Source organism: Chiloscyllium plagiosum, unplaced genomic scaffold (assembly GCF_037043375.1).
Source record: "Chiloscyllium plagiosum isolate Xiang-an unplaced genomic scaffold, Cpla_swu_hap1 HiC_scaffold_21, whole genome shotgun sequence".
Taxonomy (NCBI): domain Eukaryota; kingdom Metazoa; phylum Chordata; class Chondrichthyes; order Orectolobiformes; family Hemiscylliidae; genus Chiloscyllium; species Chiloscyllium plagiosum.
The window spans coordinates 1,911,397-1,930,225 of record NW_028270159.1 but is presented as its reverse complement, the minus strand read 5'-3'; the positions used below and the strand labels follow the sequence as shown (position 1 = coordinate 1,930,225).

Here is an 18,829-nt window from a genome sequence, read left to right as displayed (position 1 = left end):
GTCGGTCAGGGGCGGGGCCTAACTGCTGGGCTGGGTCACGTGGTCTGCGGTGATGCGTTAGTTCAAGATCAGACAACACAAGGTAATAGAGCAACCACGTGATGAAGGCGCTGCGCTCGAAAAGCTCGTACTTCCACATAAACTGTCGGACTATAACCTGGTGCTGTGTGGTGTTTGACTTGGTCATTCCTGATGAAGGGCTTTTGCCGGAAACGTGGATTGTCCAGGCCCTCGGATGCTCCCTGACCCGCTGTGCTTTTCCAGCACCACAATCTGTACCCCAGTCCAGCCCTGGCTCCTCCACATCAGGAGATAGTGAGGAATGTACTGCTGGAACAGCACAGCACCTGAGGGGCAGGAGGGTCAATGTTTTGGGCATAAACCCTTCATTCGGAATGGGGGGGACAAGGGGGCTAAGAGATAAATAGGAGGTTCTTGGAGGTGAGGCTGGGGGGAAGGTGATAGGTAGATGCAAGTGAAGGGTCATAGTGATAGGTTGGAGCGGAGGGTGAAGCAGATGAGGTGGGAAGGAAGATGGACAGGTAGGACAGTTCAAGAGGGTGGTGCAGAGTTGGAGTGTTGGATCTGGGATGAAGTGGAGGAGAAAGTGAGGTCTGCAGATGCTGGAGATCAGAGCTGAAAATGTGTTGCTGGAACAGCGCAGCAGATCAGGCAGCATCCAGGGGACAGGAGAATCGACGTTTCAGGCAGGGCTTATGCCCGAAACGTCAATTCTCCTGTCCCCTGGATGCTGCCTGACCTGCTGCGCTGTTCCAGCAACACATTTTCAGCTCTGGGATGAAGTGGGGCAAGGGAAGATGAAACTGGTGAAGTCCACATTGATCCTCATTACAAAAGAGAAAGTGCTAGAAAAGCTAAAAGGTCTTAAAATTGATAAATCTCCTGGCCCCAATGGGCTACATCCTAGAGTTCTGAGGGAGGTGGCTGAGAAAATAGCTGAGGCATTGGTTGAGATCTTTCAAAAGTCACTGGAGTCAGGGAAAGTCCCGGATGATTGGAAGATCGCTGATGTAACCCCCTTGTTCAAGAAAGGATCAAGACAAAAGATGGAAAATTATAGGCCAATTAGCCTAACCTCGGTTGTTGGTAAAATTCTAGAATCCATCATTAAGGAACCGCAACTACACTGGCCCCACCCCCACCTTTTCCTCCGCTACATCGATGACTATCGGCGCCGCCTCTTGCTCCCACGAGGAGGTTGAACAGTTCATCCACTTCACCAACACCTTCCACCCCGACCTCAAATTCACCTGGACAGTCTCAGATTCCTCCCTCCCCTTCCTCGACCTTTCTATTTCTATCTCAGGCGACCGAATCAACACAGGCATCTACTACAAACCGACCGACTCCTACAGCTACCTGGACTACACCTCCTCCCATCCTGCCCCCTGTAAAAACGCCATCCCATTCTCCCAATTCCTTTGACTCCGCCGCATCTGCTCCCAGGCGGACCAGTCCAAAACGCACAACCCAGATGGCCTCCTTCTTCAAGGACCGCAATTTCCCCCCCGACGTGGTCGACGATGCCCTCCACCGCATCTCTTTCACTTCCCGCTCCTCCGCCCTTGAGCCCCGCCCCTCCAACCGCCACCAGGACAGAACCCCACTGGTCCTCACCTACCACCCCACCAATCTCCATGTACAGCGCATCATCCGCCGTCATTTCCACCACCTCCAAACGGACCCCACCACCAAGGATATATTTCCCTCCCCTCCCCTATCAGCATTCCGTAAAGACCACTCCCTCCGTGACTCCCTCGCCAGATCCACACCCCCCACCAACCCAACCTCCACTCCCGGCACCTTCCCCTGCAGGAGGTGCAAGACTTGCGCCCACACCTCCCCCCTCACCTCCCTCCAAGGTCCCAAAGGAAACTTCCATATCCACCACAGATTCACCTGCACCTCCACACACATCATCTATTGCATCCTCTGCACCCGATGTGGCCTCCTCTATATCGGGGAGACAGGCCGGCTACTTGCGGAGCGTTTCAGAGAGCACCCCTGGGACACCCGGACCAACCAACCCAACCACCCTGTGGCTCAACATTTCAACTCCCCCTCCCACTCCACCAAGGATATGCAGGTCTTTGGACTCCTCCATCGCCAGACCACAACAAAATGACGGTTGGAGGAAGAGCGCCTCATCTTCCACCTAGGAACCCTCCAACCACAAGGGATGAACTCGGATTTCACCAGTTTCCTCATTTCCCCTCCCCCCCACCTTGTCTCAGTCAAATCCATCGAATTCAGCACCGCCTTCCTAACCTGCAATCTTCGTCCTGACCTCTCCGCCCCCACCCCAGTCTGACCTATCACCCTCACCTTGACCTCTTTCCACCTATCACATTTCCGACGCCCCTCCCCCAAGTCCCTCCTCACTACCTTTTATCTTAGCCTGCTGGACAAACTTTCCTCATTCCTGAAGAAGGGCTTATGCCCGAAACGTCGATTCTCCTGTTCCCTGGATGCTGCCTGACCTGCTGCGCTTTTCCAGCAACACATTTTCAGCTCTGATCCCCAGCATCTGCAGACCTCACTTTCTCCTGCAGAAGGATCTAGTCAGTTTGGGAGAGGGATCCAGAAAATGGCGATGGAATTCAATGTGAGCAAATGCGAGGTCTTGCACTTTGGAAAAAAGAATACAAGCATGGACTACTTTCTAAACGGTGAGAAAATTCATAAAGCCAAAGTACAAAGGGATCTGGGAGTGCTAGTCGAGGATTCTCTAAAGGTAAACATGCAGGTTGAGTCCGTGATTAAGAAAGCAAATGTAATGTTGTCATTTATCTCAAGAGGGTTGGAATATAACTTTGAGTGCGAGCAGCAGCTAAGGTAAGACAGTTTGTTTTAAAATTACTTACCGGTAGCGGGCAGCGGTGTTTTTTTTCTCTCTTTACAGAAAGAGCGGGAGCAGCAGGGGGAAGTGACGAAGACCGGAGGGGCAGCCGGGAAGGAAAGCAGTGAGTATAAATACTCACCCTTCGATGCCAACGGTCACTTTGAGTGCGAGCAGCAGCTAAGGTAAGACAGTTTGTTTTAAAATTACTTACCGGTAGCGGGCAGCGGTGTTTTTTTCTCTCTTTACAGAAAGAGCGGGAGCAGCAGGGGGAAGTGACGAAGACCGGAGGGGCAGCCGGGTAGGTTTTTTTTTCCCTTTAAAAGCGCGCAGGAGAAGAACCCGAGGCACTACAGAGGTAGTGTCTCCCACTCGCCCTCCTCCTCTAACCTAAATAATAAGACCCGTTGTGGTAAGTAGGTAAGTGCTGCATTTTGCTTGTTGTATTCTTTAGACCCAGTTTTTTTTATAAAAGGTTACTTTCAGAGGGATGGCAGTGAAGGCAGTGCAATGTTCCTCTTGCAACATGTTTGAGGTGAGGGATGCCATGGCCGTCCCTGCTGATAACACTTGCAGGAAGTGCACCCATCTCCAGCTCCTCCAAGACCGTGTTAGGGAACTGGAGCTGGAGTTGGATGAACTTAGGATCATTCGGGAGGCAGAGGGGGTCATAGATCGGAGCTTTAGAGAAGTAGTAACTCCAAAGATGGCAGATAGATGGGTGACAGTGAGGGGGACTGGGAGGAAGCAGCCAGTGCAGGGACCCCCTGCGGCCGTTCCCCTCAAGAACAAGTATACCGTTTTGGATACTTGTGGGGGGGGGGGACTTACCAGGGGCAAGTAGCGGGGCTCAGGCCTCTGGCACGGAGCCTGTCCCCGTTACTCAGAAGGGAAGGGTGAAGAAGAGCAGAGCAGTAGTAATTGGGGACTTGATAGTTCGGGGCACAGATAGGCGGTTTTGTGGGAACGAGAGAGACTCACGTTTGGTATGTTGCCTCCCAGGTGCAAGGGTACGTGATGTCTCTGATCGTGTTTTCCGGGTCCTTAAGGGGGAGGGGGAGCAACCCGAAGTCGTGGTCCACATTGGCACCAATGACATAGGTAGGAGGAGTGCCGAGGATGTTAGACAGGCTTTCAGGGAGCTAGGTTGGAAGCTCAGAGTTAGAACGAACAGAGTTGTTGTCTCTGGTTTGTTACCCGTGCCATGTGATAGAGAGTCGAGGAATAGGGAGAGAGAACAGTTAAATGCGTGGCTACAGGGATGGTGCAGGAGAGAGGGATTCTGGTATTTGGATAACTGGGGTTCTTTCTGGGGAAGGTGGGACCTCTATAAACAGGATGGTCTACACCTGAACCTGAGGGGCACCAGTCTCCTTGGTGGGAGGTTTGCTAGTGCTCTTGGGGGGGATTTAAACTAACTCTGCAGGGGCATGGGAACCCAGACTGTAGCTTTAGGGTGCAGGACCTGGAGTGTAGGGAGGTTAGGAACATGGCATCAATTTCAAAGGAGGGTGCCTGTAAACAGGAAAGTGGTTTGAAGTGTGTATACTTCAATGCAAGAAGTATACGAAATAAGGTAGGTGAACTTGCAGCGTGGGTTGGTACCTGGGACTTCGATGTTGTGGCTATTACGGAGACATGGGTAGAACAGGGACATGATTGGCTGTTGCAGGTTCCAGGGTTTAAATGTTTTAGTAGGGTCAGAGGTGGGGGTAAAAGAGGGGGAGGTGTGGCATTGCTTGTCAAAGATAGTATTACAGCTGTGGAAAGGACGATGGATGAAGACTCGCCATCTGAGGTAGTTTGGGCTGAGGTTAGGAATAGGAAAGGTGCGGTCACCCTGTTAGGAGTTTTTTACAGGCCTCCTAATAGTCCTAGAAGCGTAGAAGAAAGGATTGCGAGGATGATTCAAGAGAAGAGTGAAAGTAATAGGGTGGTTGTTATGGGGGACTTTAACTTTCCTGATATTGATTGGGAAAGCTATAGCTCAAGTTCGTTAGATGGGTCAGTGTTTCTCCAATGTGTGCAGGAGGGTTTCCTGACACAATATGTAGATAGGCCAACAAGAGGTGAGGCCATACTGGATTTGGTTCTGGGTAATGAACCAGGCCAGGTGTTAGAATTAGAGGTAGGTGAGCACTTTGGGGACAGTGACCACAATTCGGTGACTTTTACTCTGGTGATGGAGAGGGATAAGTGTGCACTACAGGGCAAGAGTTATAGATGGGGGCAGGGCAATTATGATGCTGTGAGGCATGACTTAGAATGTGTGGCCTGGAAAAGTAAGCTTCAAGGCAAGGGTGTAATTGATATGTGGAGCTTGTTCAAGGAGCAACTATTGAGTGTCCTTGATAAGTATGTGCCCGTCAGGCAGGGAGGAAAGGGTCGTGTGAGGGAGCCGTGGTTTAATAAGGAATTGGAATCCCTTGTTAAATGGAAGAGGGCGGCCTATGTAAAGATGAGGCGTGAAGGTTCAATTGGGGCGATTGAGAGTTACAAGGTAGCCAGGAAGGACCTGAAGAGAGAGCTAAGAGCAGCAAGGAGGGGACATGAAAGGTCCTTAGTTGGTAGGATTAGGGAAAACCCTAAGGCTTTCTATAGGTATGTCAGGAATAAAAGAATGACTAGGGTAGGAATAGGTCCAGTCAAGGATAGTAGTGGGAAGTTGCGTGTGGAGGCTGAAGAGATTGGGGAGACACTGAATGAATACTTTTCGTCAGTATTCAATCAGGAACAGGACATTGTTGTCAATGTGAGTACTGAGTCACTATTAAGTAGAATGGATGGCTTTGAGGTATGTAGAGAAGAGGTGTTGGAAATTCTGGAAAGGGTGAAAATAGATAAGTCCCCTGGGCCTGATGGCATTTATCCTAGGATTCTCTGGGAAGCAAGGGAGGAGATTGCAGAGCCATTGGCCTTGATTTTTATGTCCTCGTTGTCTACAGGAGTAGTGCCAGAAGATTGGAGGCTAGCAAATGTGGTTCCCTTGTTCAAAAAGGGGAGTAGGGATAACCCTAGTAACTATAGGCCGGTGAGTCTCACTTCTGTTGTGGGCAAAATCTTAGAGAGAATTGTAAGGGATAGGATTTATGAACATCTGGATAGGAATAATGTGATCAAGGATAGTCAGCATGGTTTTGTGAAGGGCAGGTCGTGCCTCATAAACCTTATTGAATTCTTTGAGAAGGTGACTAAGGAGGTGGACGAGGGGAAAGCAGTAGATGTGGTGTACATGGATTTTAGTAAGGCATTTGATAAGGTTCCCCATGGTAGACTACTGCAAAAAATCCGGAAGTATGGCATTGAGGGTGAGTTGGAGGTTTGGATTAGGAGTTGGCTGGCTGGAAGAAGACAGAGGGTAGTAGTTGATGGCAAAGGTTCATCTTGGAGTGCCGTCACTAGCGGTGTTCCGCAAGGATCTGTTTTGGGACCATTGCTGTTTGTCATTTTTATAAATGACCTGGAGGAGGGGTTAGAAGGTTGGGTGAGCAAGTTTGTGGATGATACGAAAGTCGGAGGAGTTGTAGACAGTGAGGAAGGATGTGGCAGGTTACAGCGGGATATAGATAAGCTGCAGAACTGGGCAGAAAGGTGGCAAATGGAGTTCAATGTTGCTAAGTGTGAGGTTATTCACTTTGGTAAGAGTAATAAAAAGATGGGGTACTGGGCTAACAGTCGGATACTTGGTAGTGTGGATGAGCAGAGGGATCTTGGTGTCCATGTACACAAATCTTTGAAAGTTGCCACCCAGGTAAATAGTGCGGTGAAGAAGGCATATGGCGTACTGGCTTTTATTGGTAGAGGAATTGAGTTCCGGAGCCCTGAGGTCATGTTGCAGTTGTATAAGACTCTGGTGCGGCCGCATCTGGAGTATTGTGTGCAGTTTTGGTCGCCATGCTATAGGAAGGATATGGAGGCACTGGAACGGGTGCAGAGGAGGTTTACCAGGATGTTGCCTGGTATGGTAGGAAGATCGTATGAGGAAAGGCTGAGGCACTTGGGGTTGTTTTCATTGGAGAAAAGAAGGTTTAGGGGTGACTTGATAGAGGTGTATAAGATGATTAGGGGTTTAGATAGGGTCGACAGTGAGAATCTTTTTCCACGTATGGAGTCAGCTATTACAAGGGGGCATAGCTTTAAATTAAGGGGGGGTAGGTATAGGACAGATGTTAGGGGTAGGTTCTTTACTCAGCGAGTCGTGAGTTCATGGAATGCCCTGCCAGTAGCAGTGGTGGACTCTCCCTCATTATGGGCATTTAAGTGGGCATTGGATAGGCATATGGAGGATAGTGGGATAGTGTAGGTTATGTGGGCTTGGATCGGCGCAACATCGAGGGCCTGTACTGCGCTGTATTCTTCTATGTTCTATGTTCTATAAAAGCACCGTTGTGCTACTGAGAACTTATAAAGCTCTGGTTAGGCCCCATTTGGAGTACTGTGTCCAGTTTTGGTCCGCACACTTCAGGAAGGACATACTGGCATTGGAGCATGTCCAGCGGAGATTCACAAGGATGATCCCTGGAATGGTAGGTCTAACATACGAGGAACTGCTGAGGATCCTGGGATTGTATTCATTGGAGTTTAGAAGATTAAGGGGAGATCAAATAGAAACTTACAAGATAATACATGGCTTGGAAAGGGTGGACGCTAGGAAATTGTTTCCTAGGACCCGTGGACACAGCCTTAGAATTAGAGGGGGTAAATGCGGAGACATTTCTTCAGCCAGAGAGTGGTGGGCCTGTAGAATTCATTGCCGCGGAGTGCAGTGGAGGCCGGGACGCTAAATGTCTTCAAGGCAGAGATTGATAAATTCTTGATGTCACAGGAATTAAGGGCTACGGGGAGAATGCGGGTAAGTGGAGTTGAAATGCCCATCAGCCATGATTAAATGGCGGAGTGGACTCGATGGGCCGAATGGCCTTACTTCCATTCCTAGGTCTTATGGTCTTATCCCATGCGGTTGGAGGTCTCACGCTGGAAGATAACAGGCGTTGGGTGGCTAGGATTTGGAGGTGGAGGAGACCCAGGACTTGCATGTCCTTAGCAGAGTTGGAGGGGGAGTTGAAATGTTCAGCCACAGGGTTATGGGGTTGTTTGGTGCGTTTGTCCCAGAGATGTTCCCTGAAACATTCCACGAGTTGGTGTCCTGTCTCCCCAGTGTAGGGGAGACCACATTAAGAGCAACGGACGGGTAGTTGAGGTGTTTGGATGCGCAGGAAAATCTCTGCAGGATGTGGAAGGATCCGTTGGGGCCTTGGATGGAGTTGAAGGGGCAGGTGTAAGTGCAGGTTTTACACCTCTTGTAGCGGCAAGGGAAGGTGCCGGGAGTGGAGAGCGGGCTGGTGAGGGGCGTGAACTTAATGAATTCGTCGCAGAGGGAATGGTCTCTACGGAATATTGATAGGGGTGGGGAGGGAAATATATCTCTCTGGTTCGGTCTGACTGTAGGTGATAGATATGATGGAGGATTGTATCCAAAGATTGGTGGGATGGAAGGTGAGGACTAAAGGGATTCTATCCTTGTTGTGGTTGGAGGGGTGGGGTTCAAGGATGGAGGAGGTGTGGGAAGTGGAGGAGATGCGCTGGACGGCATTGTTCACTATGTGAAATGGGAAATTGCGGTCCTTGAAGTAGGAGGCCATCTGGGATGTTCTGGAGTGGAATTGCTCCTCCTGGGAGCAGAAGTGGTGGAGGAATTGGGAGTAAGGGGTAGCGTTTTTACGAGAGAAGGCATGGAAGGAGGTGTAGTCCAGGTAGCTGTGGGAGTTAGTGGTTTTGAAGTAGATGTCCGTGTTGCATCGGTTGCCGGAGATGGAGACTGAGAGGTCCAGGAAGGGGAGGTAGGTGTCCAAGATGATCCAGATGAACTTGAGGTCATGGTGGAAGGTGTTTGTGAAGTTGATGAACTGATCAATCTTCTCATGGGAACATGAGGTGGCTCTGATACAGTGATCAATATGGTGGAACACCTCACTTGTCCATCTTCCTTCCCAACCATCTGCTCCACCCTCCACTCTTACTTATCACCATCACCCCCACCTGCATCTACCTATCGTCTTCCATGCTACCTTCACCTCAGCCCCAGCCCACCACCCCTATTTATCTCTCAGCACCCTGCCCCCATTTCTGATGAAGGGCTTATGCCTGAAACGTCAAATCTCCTGCTCCTCAGATGCTGCCTTCTGTGCTTTTCTAGCGCCACACTTTTTTGACATGTGATCTGAGGCTGAGCCTGACATCTGTCACCATTCAGCCTATCATATTTGTGCTGGCTTACTCAACATTTTGATTAAGTACGACCACCTCCTCTGCCAACGCCCTCCAGGGACTTACCAGCCTTGTGTAAAAAATATCTCCCACTCATATTTCCTGTAAATTTCGTTCCTTTTACCTTAAACCCATGTTCCCTAGTAATTAGCATTTCTACCCAGGGAAAAAAAGTCTCAGACTATCTATTCTATCAATGTCTGTTATAATTTAATAAACTTCTATTAGGTTGCCCCTCAGCCTCCAGCGTTAAAGTTAAAACATAATTTGGAGGTGCCACCTGATGAAGGAGCAGCGCTCCAAAAGCTAGTGCTTTTAAATAAACCTGTTGGACTATAACCTGGTGTTGTGTGATTTTAAACAAGTGAGAACACACTGAGTTCATCCAATCTCTCCTTGTAGCTAATACCCTCCAAAGCAGGCAATATCCTGATAAACTGTTTCGGTACCCTCTCCAAAGCACCCATATCTTTCTGGTAGTTTGGTGACCAGAACTGCATGCAATATTCCAAGTGTGACCTGAGTAAGGTTCTGTACATCTGCAATACGACTTGACAATTTTTATACTCTATGCTCAGTTCTTTTTGCTCCTGCACCCCCTTGTGGTTGGAGGGGTGGGGTTCAAGAAAGTGGGAACAGGGTATTAATTTGGATGACCAGCCATGATTATAATGAATGGCTGAGCAGGCTTGAAGAGCTGAACAACCTGTTGCGGCTCCTATTTTCTATGTTCCTGTGCTCACCACATTCACAAGGCATCCTTTGTTCTAGTTGTTATTCCATGCATGATGTATAGTTTATTACAACCTTGATTTACTTAATAATTAATATGTAATTTGTTTATTCTCATAGAGTCATAGAGATGTACAACATGGGTCTAAAGATTCCAAGAATTGAAATCCTGTTGGTAAATTTTTAATTTAACATTGTTTGGTAAAGTTGATTTTGCTTTACAGATCCTCATTGGGATTTGAACAAAATTAGTAGCTGAAGTTTGGGACGATGTGATCGAAGTTAGGCTGAAACTGGTTATGATAGTGGTGGAGGGCTTGCACCTGAAAAGTCGATTCTCCTGCTCCTTGGATGCATTTTTGCTTTTACAAACTATATGTGTTAAAAATAGAATAAATATAGAACATAGAACAGTACAGCACAGAACAGGCCCCTCAGCCCATGATGTTGTGCCGACCATTGATCCTCATGTAAGGAAAACCTAATGTACGAACCCTCAAATTTCTGTGACCATATGCATGTCCAGCAGTCTCTTAAATATCCCCAATTACCTTGCTTCCACAACTGCTGCTGGCAACGCATCCTTGCTCTCACAACTCTCTGCGTAAAGAACCCGCCTCTGACATCCCCTCTATACTTTCCGCCAAACAGCTTAAAAGTATGATCCTTCGTGTTAACAATTTCTGCCCTGGGAAAAAGTTTCTGGCTATCAACTCTATCTATGCATCTCATTATCTTGTACACCTCAATTAGGTCCCCTCTCTTCCTTTTTTCCAATGAAAAAAGTCTGAGCTCAGTCAACCTCTCTTCATAAGTTAAGCTCTCCATTCCAGGCAGCATCCTGGTAAACCTCCTCTGAACCCTCTCCAAAGCATCCACATCTTTCCTATAATAGGGCGACCAGAACTGGACACAGTATTCCAAGTGCGGTCTAACCAAAGTTTTATAGAGCTGCAACAAGATCTCATGGCTCTTAAACTCAATCCCCCTGTTAATGAAAGCCAAAACACCATATGCTTTCTTAACAACGCTGTCCACTTGGGTGGCAATTTTAAGGGATCTATGTACCTGCACACCAAGATCCCTCTGTCCCTCCACACTGCCAAGAATCCTGTCTTTAATCTTGTACTCAACTTTCAAGTTCAACCTTCCAAAATACATCACTTTGCATTTATCCAGGTTGAATTCCATCTGCTACCTCTCAGCCCATCTCTGCATCCTGTCAATGTCACGCTGCAGCCTACAACAGTCCTCTATACTGTCAATGACATCTCCAACCTTTGTGTCGTCTGCAAACTTGCTAACCAATCCTTCAATCTCCTCATCCAGGTCATTAATAAAAATTACAAACAGTAGAGGCCCAAGAACAGAGCCCTGTGGAACACCACTCACCACTGACTTCCAGGCAGAATATTTTCCTTCCACTACCACTCGCTGTCTTCTGTCAACCAGCCATTTCTGTATCCAGACAGCTAAATTTCCCTGTATCCCATTCCTCCTGACCTTCTGAATGAGCCTACCATGGGGAACCTTATCAAATGCCTTATTGAAGTCCATATACACAACATCCACCTCTCGACCCTCATCAACTTGTCTAGTAACATCCTCAAAGAACTCAATAAGATTTGTGAGGCATGACCTGCCCCTCACAAATCCGTGTTGACTGCATTTAATCAAGCCATGCTCTTCCAGATGGTCATAAATCCTATCCCTCAGAATCCTCTCTAACACCTTGCAGACGACAAACGTGAGACTGACTGGCCTGTAAATGCTGGGGATTTCCCTATTTCCTTTCTTGAAGAGAGGAATTACATTTGCCTCCCTCCAGTCCTCAGGTACGACTCTGGTGGAGAGCGAGGATGCAAAGATCTTCGCAAGCGGCGAAGCAATCACGTTTCTCACTTCCCAAAGCAGCTGAGGACAAATCTGGTCTGGCCCTGGCAACTTGTCAATCTTAATGTTTGTCAAAATTTTCAACACATCAGCTTCCTCAATCTCTATCCGTTCCAGCATGCACACCTGCTCCTCAATGGTTTCATTCACTACAAGGTCCTTTCCTTTAGTAAAGACAGAAGCAAAAAACTCATTTAGGGCTTCCCCTACCACCTCAGATTCTATACACAAGTTCCCTATGCTATCCCTGATCGGCCCTACTCTCTCATTGATCATTCTCTTATTCCTCACATACATGTAAAATGCCTTTGGATTCTCCCTAATCCTTCCTGTCAAGCCTTTTTCGTGCCCCCTCCTGGCTCTCCTCAGACCATTTTTGACCTCCTTCCTCACCTGCCTGTAATCCTCCAGAGCTGAGCAAGACCCTTGCTTCCTCCACCTTATGTAAGCTGCCTTCTTTCTTTTGACGAGAAGCTCCTCAGTTGTTTCCTCTTATCGTGTCACTTCTTAACACTCTTCACAGACTGCTTCACTACAATGCTGTGGGACGACTGTCTGTGTGGAGTTTGCACATTTTCCCCATGTCTGCGTGGGTTTCCTCCCACAATCCAAAATGTGCAGGTTAGGGTAGATTGGCCATCCTAAGTTGCCCATAGTGTTCAGGGATGTGTCGGTTAGATACAATAGGCAGGGGTAAATGTAGGATAATAGGGTAGGCGAATGGGTCTGGGTGGGTTACTCTTTGGAGGGTTGATGTGGATTTGTTGGGCCAAAGGGCCTGTTTCCATACTGTAGGGATTCTCAGAATACAGCAAAGGCAAATGTGAAATCTTAATTGTTTGAACACTGGAGAGTTCCAGAGGAGAAATGGGACGAGGTGCACCAGATTGTGTTGCTGATAGCATACAGACAGGAAATAATACGGGTAGCACATGAACTATCCTGTAGAAGGTCACATAATGGTACGAAAGACTCAGGCTAAGGTACAAAAACACAAGGAATGCACAAGGATGTGGTTAACTTTTGCTGTATATGTCATACATGCCAAACAGTAGGTAAGCCACAGGCAATTATAAAACCGGCACCTTTGTTGCTAATTCCTGCACTTGAAGAACCTTTCACACAGGTTATAATTGATTGCGTAGGTCCCCTCCCAAGAACTAAAAGTGGGAACCAGTACTTGTTAATCTTAATGGATGTGTCTACCAGAGTTCCAGAGGCAATTCCATTACGGAGTATCAAGGCAAAAAGGGTATTAGAGTAGTTAGTAGCTTTCTTCACAATTTTCAGAATACCACTCATACAACACCAGAGTCACTGTATTTAGCACCTCAGTAATTTAATTCACTTGCAACTTCAGCTGAAATAATAGCTTCTTTCTGGAGCTACCACACATCTGGAGATTTACTATACTTGCTTTAAGTACCTTTTCAGGGTTTTTATTCCAATCTCCTGTTCTGGGACTAAGATTAGCTCTTTACTCCGAGCTAACCTAATTCACTGTTTCTATTATTCATTTCTCAGAAGCACTGCTATACAGAGCCATCCAGTTCCAAGGATTCACAGGACTGACCCACTCAAAGTCAAAAGTGAAACTAAAGTTCCTTTCTCTTAGCTAAGGGTGTTTCCCTTAAGCTTAATAAACATGCAGAACTTTTACAGGTTCATTTAGGATAAATAGATAATGAGGAAAAGAGCAGGAATTTGTGCATGGAGCCAGAGGATGTAGGTAGGGTTCTAAATAAATATTTTGTGCTGGTGTTGACTGGGGAAAGAATCTATGTGGGTATTGAAATTACAGGGGAAGATCTATGACACAATTAAAAGCGTTAGCACAGACAGAGAGGAGGTTCTGTGTTCTCCGGCCGGTTTAAAAGTAGGAAAAGGGCTCGATGAAATATATCCAAGGTTGTTGAGTGAGGCAAGGTAGGAAATAGGAGCACTAGCAAAAATTATCTCTGGCCACGGGAGAGGTGGCTGAGGACTGAAGGACAGCCAACATGGTACTATTATTCCAGAAGGGATTAAGGGATAAATCAGGAAACTACAAGCCAATTAGTCTAATCTGGGTAGTGGGGAAACTATTGGAACAAGAACAGTTAGCATGGTTTTGTTCAGAGGTTGTCATATATAATCAGCTTGTTTGAATTTTCCAAAGAGGTGATAAGGTGTGTAGCTGAGGACAATGCTTTTAATGTGGTTTACTTGGAATGGGAGATTGGTAGCAAAGGTAACAACCATGGAAATTTGGCAAATTGGATAAGATTTGGCTGAGTGGCAGGACGTAGAGGGTGATGGTTAAGACCTCTTTTACTAACTGAAGGTCTTTCCATTGGAATCCCACAGAGGTCAGTGTTGTATAAATGATTTAGACTTGAATGTTAGAGGGTTGATCAGTAAATTCACAGATAATAACAAAAGTGGTGAGGTGGTGTGGGAAAAGACCTACCAACCTGCCTATTCATAATAGGCCCACACTGAACATAGGAAAGCAAACTTGGCCAAACTATATCAAAAACACCCAGAATGCCTCAGCAGTGACCAAACTGGCTGACAAGCAAAACCAGACAGCACTGGCAGAGAAGGGAATACACTTCCCAAAAACACACTAACAATACCCGGTCAACACAGCTGTCCCAAAGCCTGAGGGCTATCTCAGAACACAGCAATACCAAAGCCACACAAAGAACAGGTCAGACGGAGAGGCACCACCAGGGACATCGCTCCCAGGACAGGACAATGGATCCTACTGTTTCAAAAGAGACATTCTCACCTACCTGCAAAGAGAACTGGAATCTCCTGACCCATTGATACTGTCAGGATGTTGCATTGCATCAAGAATCAGGACATTCATCCGATAACTGTTTTTCAATTGTCATTATTGTAACTGGATTACTCCATTTCCAAATACATTGTATCTTTCCCCATTTTAATTAATCTTATTTCTATAAAACCTGGCTTCGTCCTCAGCTCAAGGAAGAGAATTCTCAGCTATCTGGACAAACTACCTGTGCTGTTTTAGCTTTGTCAATTTCTCTTCCGCGATATCGCCGTACTAATAAACTGTTTGTCAATTTTACTTTGAACTGTGCTTTGTGATCTCTAATTTATTGGGCTAATTTCTCCGACAGGTAGTGAATAGTGAGAAGGATAGCCTGAGGTTGAAGGAAGATATCGACAGACTGGTCAGATGGCCTAAATAGTAGCAAATGGAATTCAATTGGAATAAATGTGAGTGTAGCAGTTGTAACAAGGTCATGCAGATAGACCTCAAGAATACGTGTTCCCTGTTTGGGGTTGTTAATCTGGTCCAATCAGGGAGCCCTGGCTGACATAAAATCAGGAGTGAGTGAGGTCTGCAGACGCTGGAGATCAAAGCTGAAACTTTATTGCTGGAACAGCACAGCAGGTCAGGCAGCATCTAGGGAACAGAAGATTCGACGTTTCGGGCACATGCCCTTCTTCAGGAATTCCTGAAGAAGGGCATGTGCCCGAAACGTCGAATCTTCTGTTCCCTAGATGCTGCCTGACCTGCTGTGCTGTTCCAGCAATAAAGTTTCAGCTCAGATAAAATCAGGAGTGTCAGATATCCTGCTTACTCTGAGAGGTGGCTCTGAAGAAGCTGGATTAGTGTAAATAAAGGGTGACTTGGTGATGCAATACCAGTCTCTGTGGAGATATTTCAATGATGATGACAATAGGCTTAATAATATAACCATGCAAAAGCACCTACCAGCTGAAACCAAACTGGACTTCAAACAGGCACTACAACTGGCTTTATCTTCGGACAATGCAGTAAGTGGAGCACATGAATTGCAGGATATTCCAATGGAATGCTAGTCCGATTAAGCTTGGGGGAACACTACTTGAGTGAAGGCAATTGCGTAGCTTCACTCAGGATATATCCTGAACAGATGGACTTGAGGTCAGCTTACAGCAAAACTCCAAAACAAAGACAAGCCTTGGCTGAACAGTTAACATTTTCTTCAGATTCCGAGCTGGCAAACCATTGTAGTTAATGCCGGTTTGTGGATTCAACATAGCAAAAGACTCTCACAAAACCTAAATTGAGTATAAGAACTCGTAGGCCAGTATCCAGGAAAGTACACATCCTAGGAAGTCCACCTACATGTGGGTTGGAACAGTTAAATTGCTTAGCAACATCCAAATCAGAACCAATTAAAATAGAGTTGTGAAATTATGTAGAATAATTGTAGATTGGGAGGTCTGGTTCGGTCTGGTCTGCTCAATCCATTGTGCCTTGCAATGGCGAGAATGTGGCGGCTTTGGCAGCAGGGGAGGTTGGATATGGCACAGGAATCCCTGGTGTGGCGGCCTTAGCGGCAGTATCCCTGAGCCCCTTCAGAAACCCAGGAGACATGAAGGGAACAAAAGATGAACTTTGTCTTAATTATCTCCTTTTATATTTACTGTAATTGAAATGACGCCGGAGTGTGGTAACTTAAGGCTAGCATGCTCAAGCAGATGCAGGTACAGAAAGGCATCATAGGCTCCAGTAGTTCAGTTCCCATCACCAGTTTGAGGTTACCGTGAAGGACGCTCCTTCTCAAGCTCTTCCTTCGCCTGAGGTCTGGTGACCCTCAGGTTAAATCATCACTAGTCGCTTCTCTCTTTAATGAGAGAGCAGCCCCTAACGTCTGGTAAGATTATAGTGACACAATGGTAACTTAAACAGTTTTTACTACATTGTCCTAAATATAAGTGGCAATAAATTACTATTCTATTGGAATAAACTAATCAGAGGGAAAACTCTTCCCTTGCTGTCTCTGTGAGTAACATTACAAACCTTTAAAAAAACTTGAAGAAACTGTTCAGTGAACTATTTCCTAAGAATCAGAGAAATCTCCATGAATAAATATTTCTGAAATTCTCATAAACTTTGAAATCTGAAAAGTTAATTGTTAGAGCAGGTCAGTTAGAGACTGTTAGAGTCTAACTGACCTGCTGTTCAAACTGAAGATTTTTCATTGCTCAGCAGCAGAAATCGACGTGATCTAATCAACAAGGAACTGTAAGAAACTCATCTTAATCTACTCCTGCAGTTTGCACTCTCAAAATTTGGGTTTTTTTTCCTAATTTCCATTCATTGCTCTGAAGAGCTGTGTCATCTCATTCCGTGTGTGTATAAATGCGTATTGTTTGAGATTATAGAAACATAGTTTAGCTCTGCATAGTAACAGTTGATAGTCATTTGGCTATGTGTTCAAAGCATATTTTGCATTTAGTAAACAAAGATTTTAGAACTGATTGAAGACACCTGTTTAAAGTCTCATTTGTTCAGTATAATAGTGAAAAAAGAGAAACAAATTGACAATTTTTACGATTAAATAAACATTCCCACTTTTGGTTCACCTCTCAGAGAAGTGGTACACTACTCCTACTAGAATCACAGAATTTCTACTGCACACACCAAGGCCATTCAGCCCATCATGCCAACATGGGTTGTAATGCCGAGTGCCAATTTCCTGCTTTTTGGCTATATCCCACACATCATTTCTGTGTAAATAATCATCCCATACTTTCTTAAATGCCTCAATTGAACCTGTTTCTACCATATTTCCAAGCAGTGCACTCCAGACCCTAAGTATTGGCAGAGTAAAAAATGTTAATCATATCACCCTTGCTCTGTTTGCACATCACTTTAAATCTATCTTCTTTTTTCTTTTACAAGCAGAACAACTTCTTCTTACCTACTCTATCCAGTCCCCTCATGATTTTGAAAACCTCAATTAAATCTCCTCTCAGCCTTCTTCACTCCAAGAAGAACAGTCCCAACTTAATCAATTTACAGTCAGTTCTGCTGTAACGCTATAGTTCTCTTCTAGTATAGACATAGACATAGACATAGAAGAATACAGCGCAGTACAGACCCTTTGGCCCTCGATGTTGCGCCGATCCAAGCCCACCTGACCTACACTAGCCCACTATCCTCCATATGCCTATCCAATGCCCGTTTAAATGCCCATAAAGAGGGAAAGTCCACCACTGCTACTGGCAGGGCATTTCATGAACTCACGACTCGCTGAGTAAAGAATCTACCTCTAACATCTGTCCTATACCTACCACCCCTTAATTTAAAGCTATGCCCCCTCGTAATAGCTGACTCCATACGTGGAAAAAGGTTCTCATGGTCAACTCTATCTAAACCTCTAATCATCTTGTACACCTCTATCAAGTCACCCCTAAACCTTCTTTTCTCCAATGAAAACAGCCCCAAGTGCCTCAGCCTTTCCTCATACACTCTTCCTACCATACCAGGCAACATCCTGGTAAACCTCCTCTGCACCCGTTCCAGTGCCTCCACATCCTTCCTATAGTATGGCGACCAAAACTGCACACAATACTCCAGATGCGGCCGCACCAGAGTCCTATACAACTGCAACATGACTCCGGAACTCAATTCCTCTACCAATAAAAGCCAGTATGCCATATGCCTTCACCGCACTATTTACCTGGGTGGCAACTTTCAGAGATCTGTGTACATGGACACCAAGATCTCTCTGCTCATCCACACTACCAAGTATCCGGCCATACGCCCAGTACCCCATCTTTTTGTTACTCTTACCAAAGTGAATCACCTCACACTTACCTACATTGAACTCCATTTGCCACCTTTCTGCCCAGCTCTGCAGCTTATCTATGTCCCGCTGTAACCTGCCACATCCTTCCTCACTGTCAACAACTCCACCGACTTTCGTATCATCCGCAAACTTGCTCACCCAACCTTCTAGCCCCTCCTCCAGGTCATTTATAAAAATGGCAAACAGCAATGGTCCCAAAACAGATCCTTGCAGAACACCGCTAGTAACTGCACTCCAAGATGAACCTTTACCATCAACTACTACCCTCTGTCTTCTTCCAGCCAGCCAATTCCTAATCCAAACCTCCAACTCACCCTCAATGCCATACCTCCGTATTTTCTGCAGTAGCCTACCATGGGGAGCCTTATCAAACGCCTTACTAAAATCCATATACACCACATCTACCGCTTTACCCTCGTCTACCTCCTTAGTCGCCTTCTCAAAGAATTCAATAAGGTTTATGAGGCACGACCTG

General features: G+C 46.2%; 1 long non-coding RNA gene across 2 annotated transcripts; it reads left to right on the top strand.

Annotated features, from left to right (window-relative positions):
• Window positions 1-53: 53 nt before the first annotated feature.
• LOC122564673 (uncharacterized) lies at window positions 54-14,832 on the top strand. 2 transcript variants are annotated; one of them, XR_015760666.1, is made up of 4 exons: window positions 54-82; window positions 2,924-3,045; window positions 9,980-10,034; window positions 13,277-14,832. It is a non-coding gene; the product is annotated as an uncharacterized LOC122564673 (long non-coding RNA). The 2 variants fall into 2 exon arrangements; XR_015760665.1 differs by lacking the exon at window positions 54-82 and having other exon boundaries at window positions 764-3,045.
• The last annotated feature ends 3,997 nt before the right edge of the window (window positions 14,833-18,829 follow it).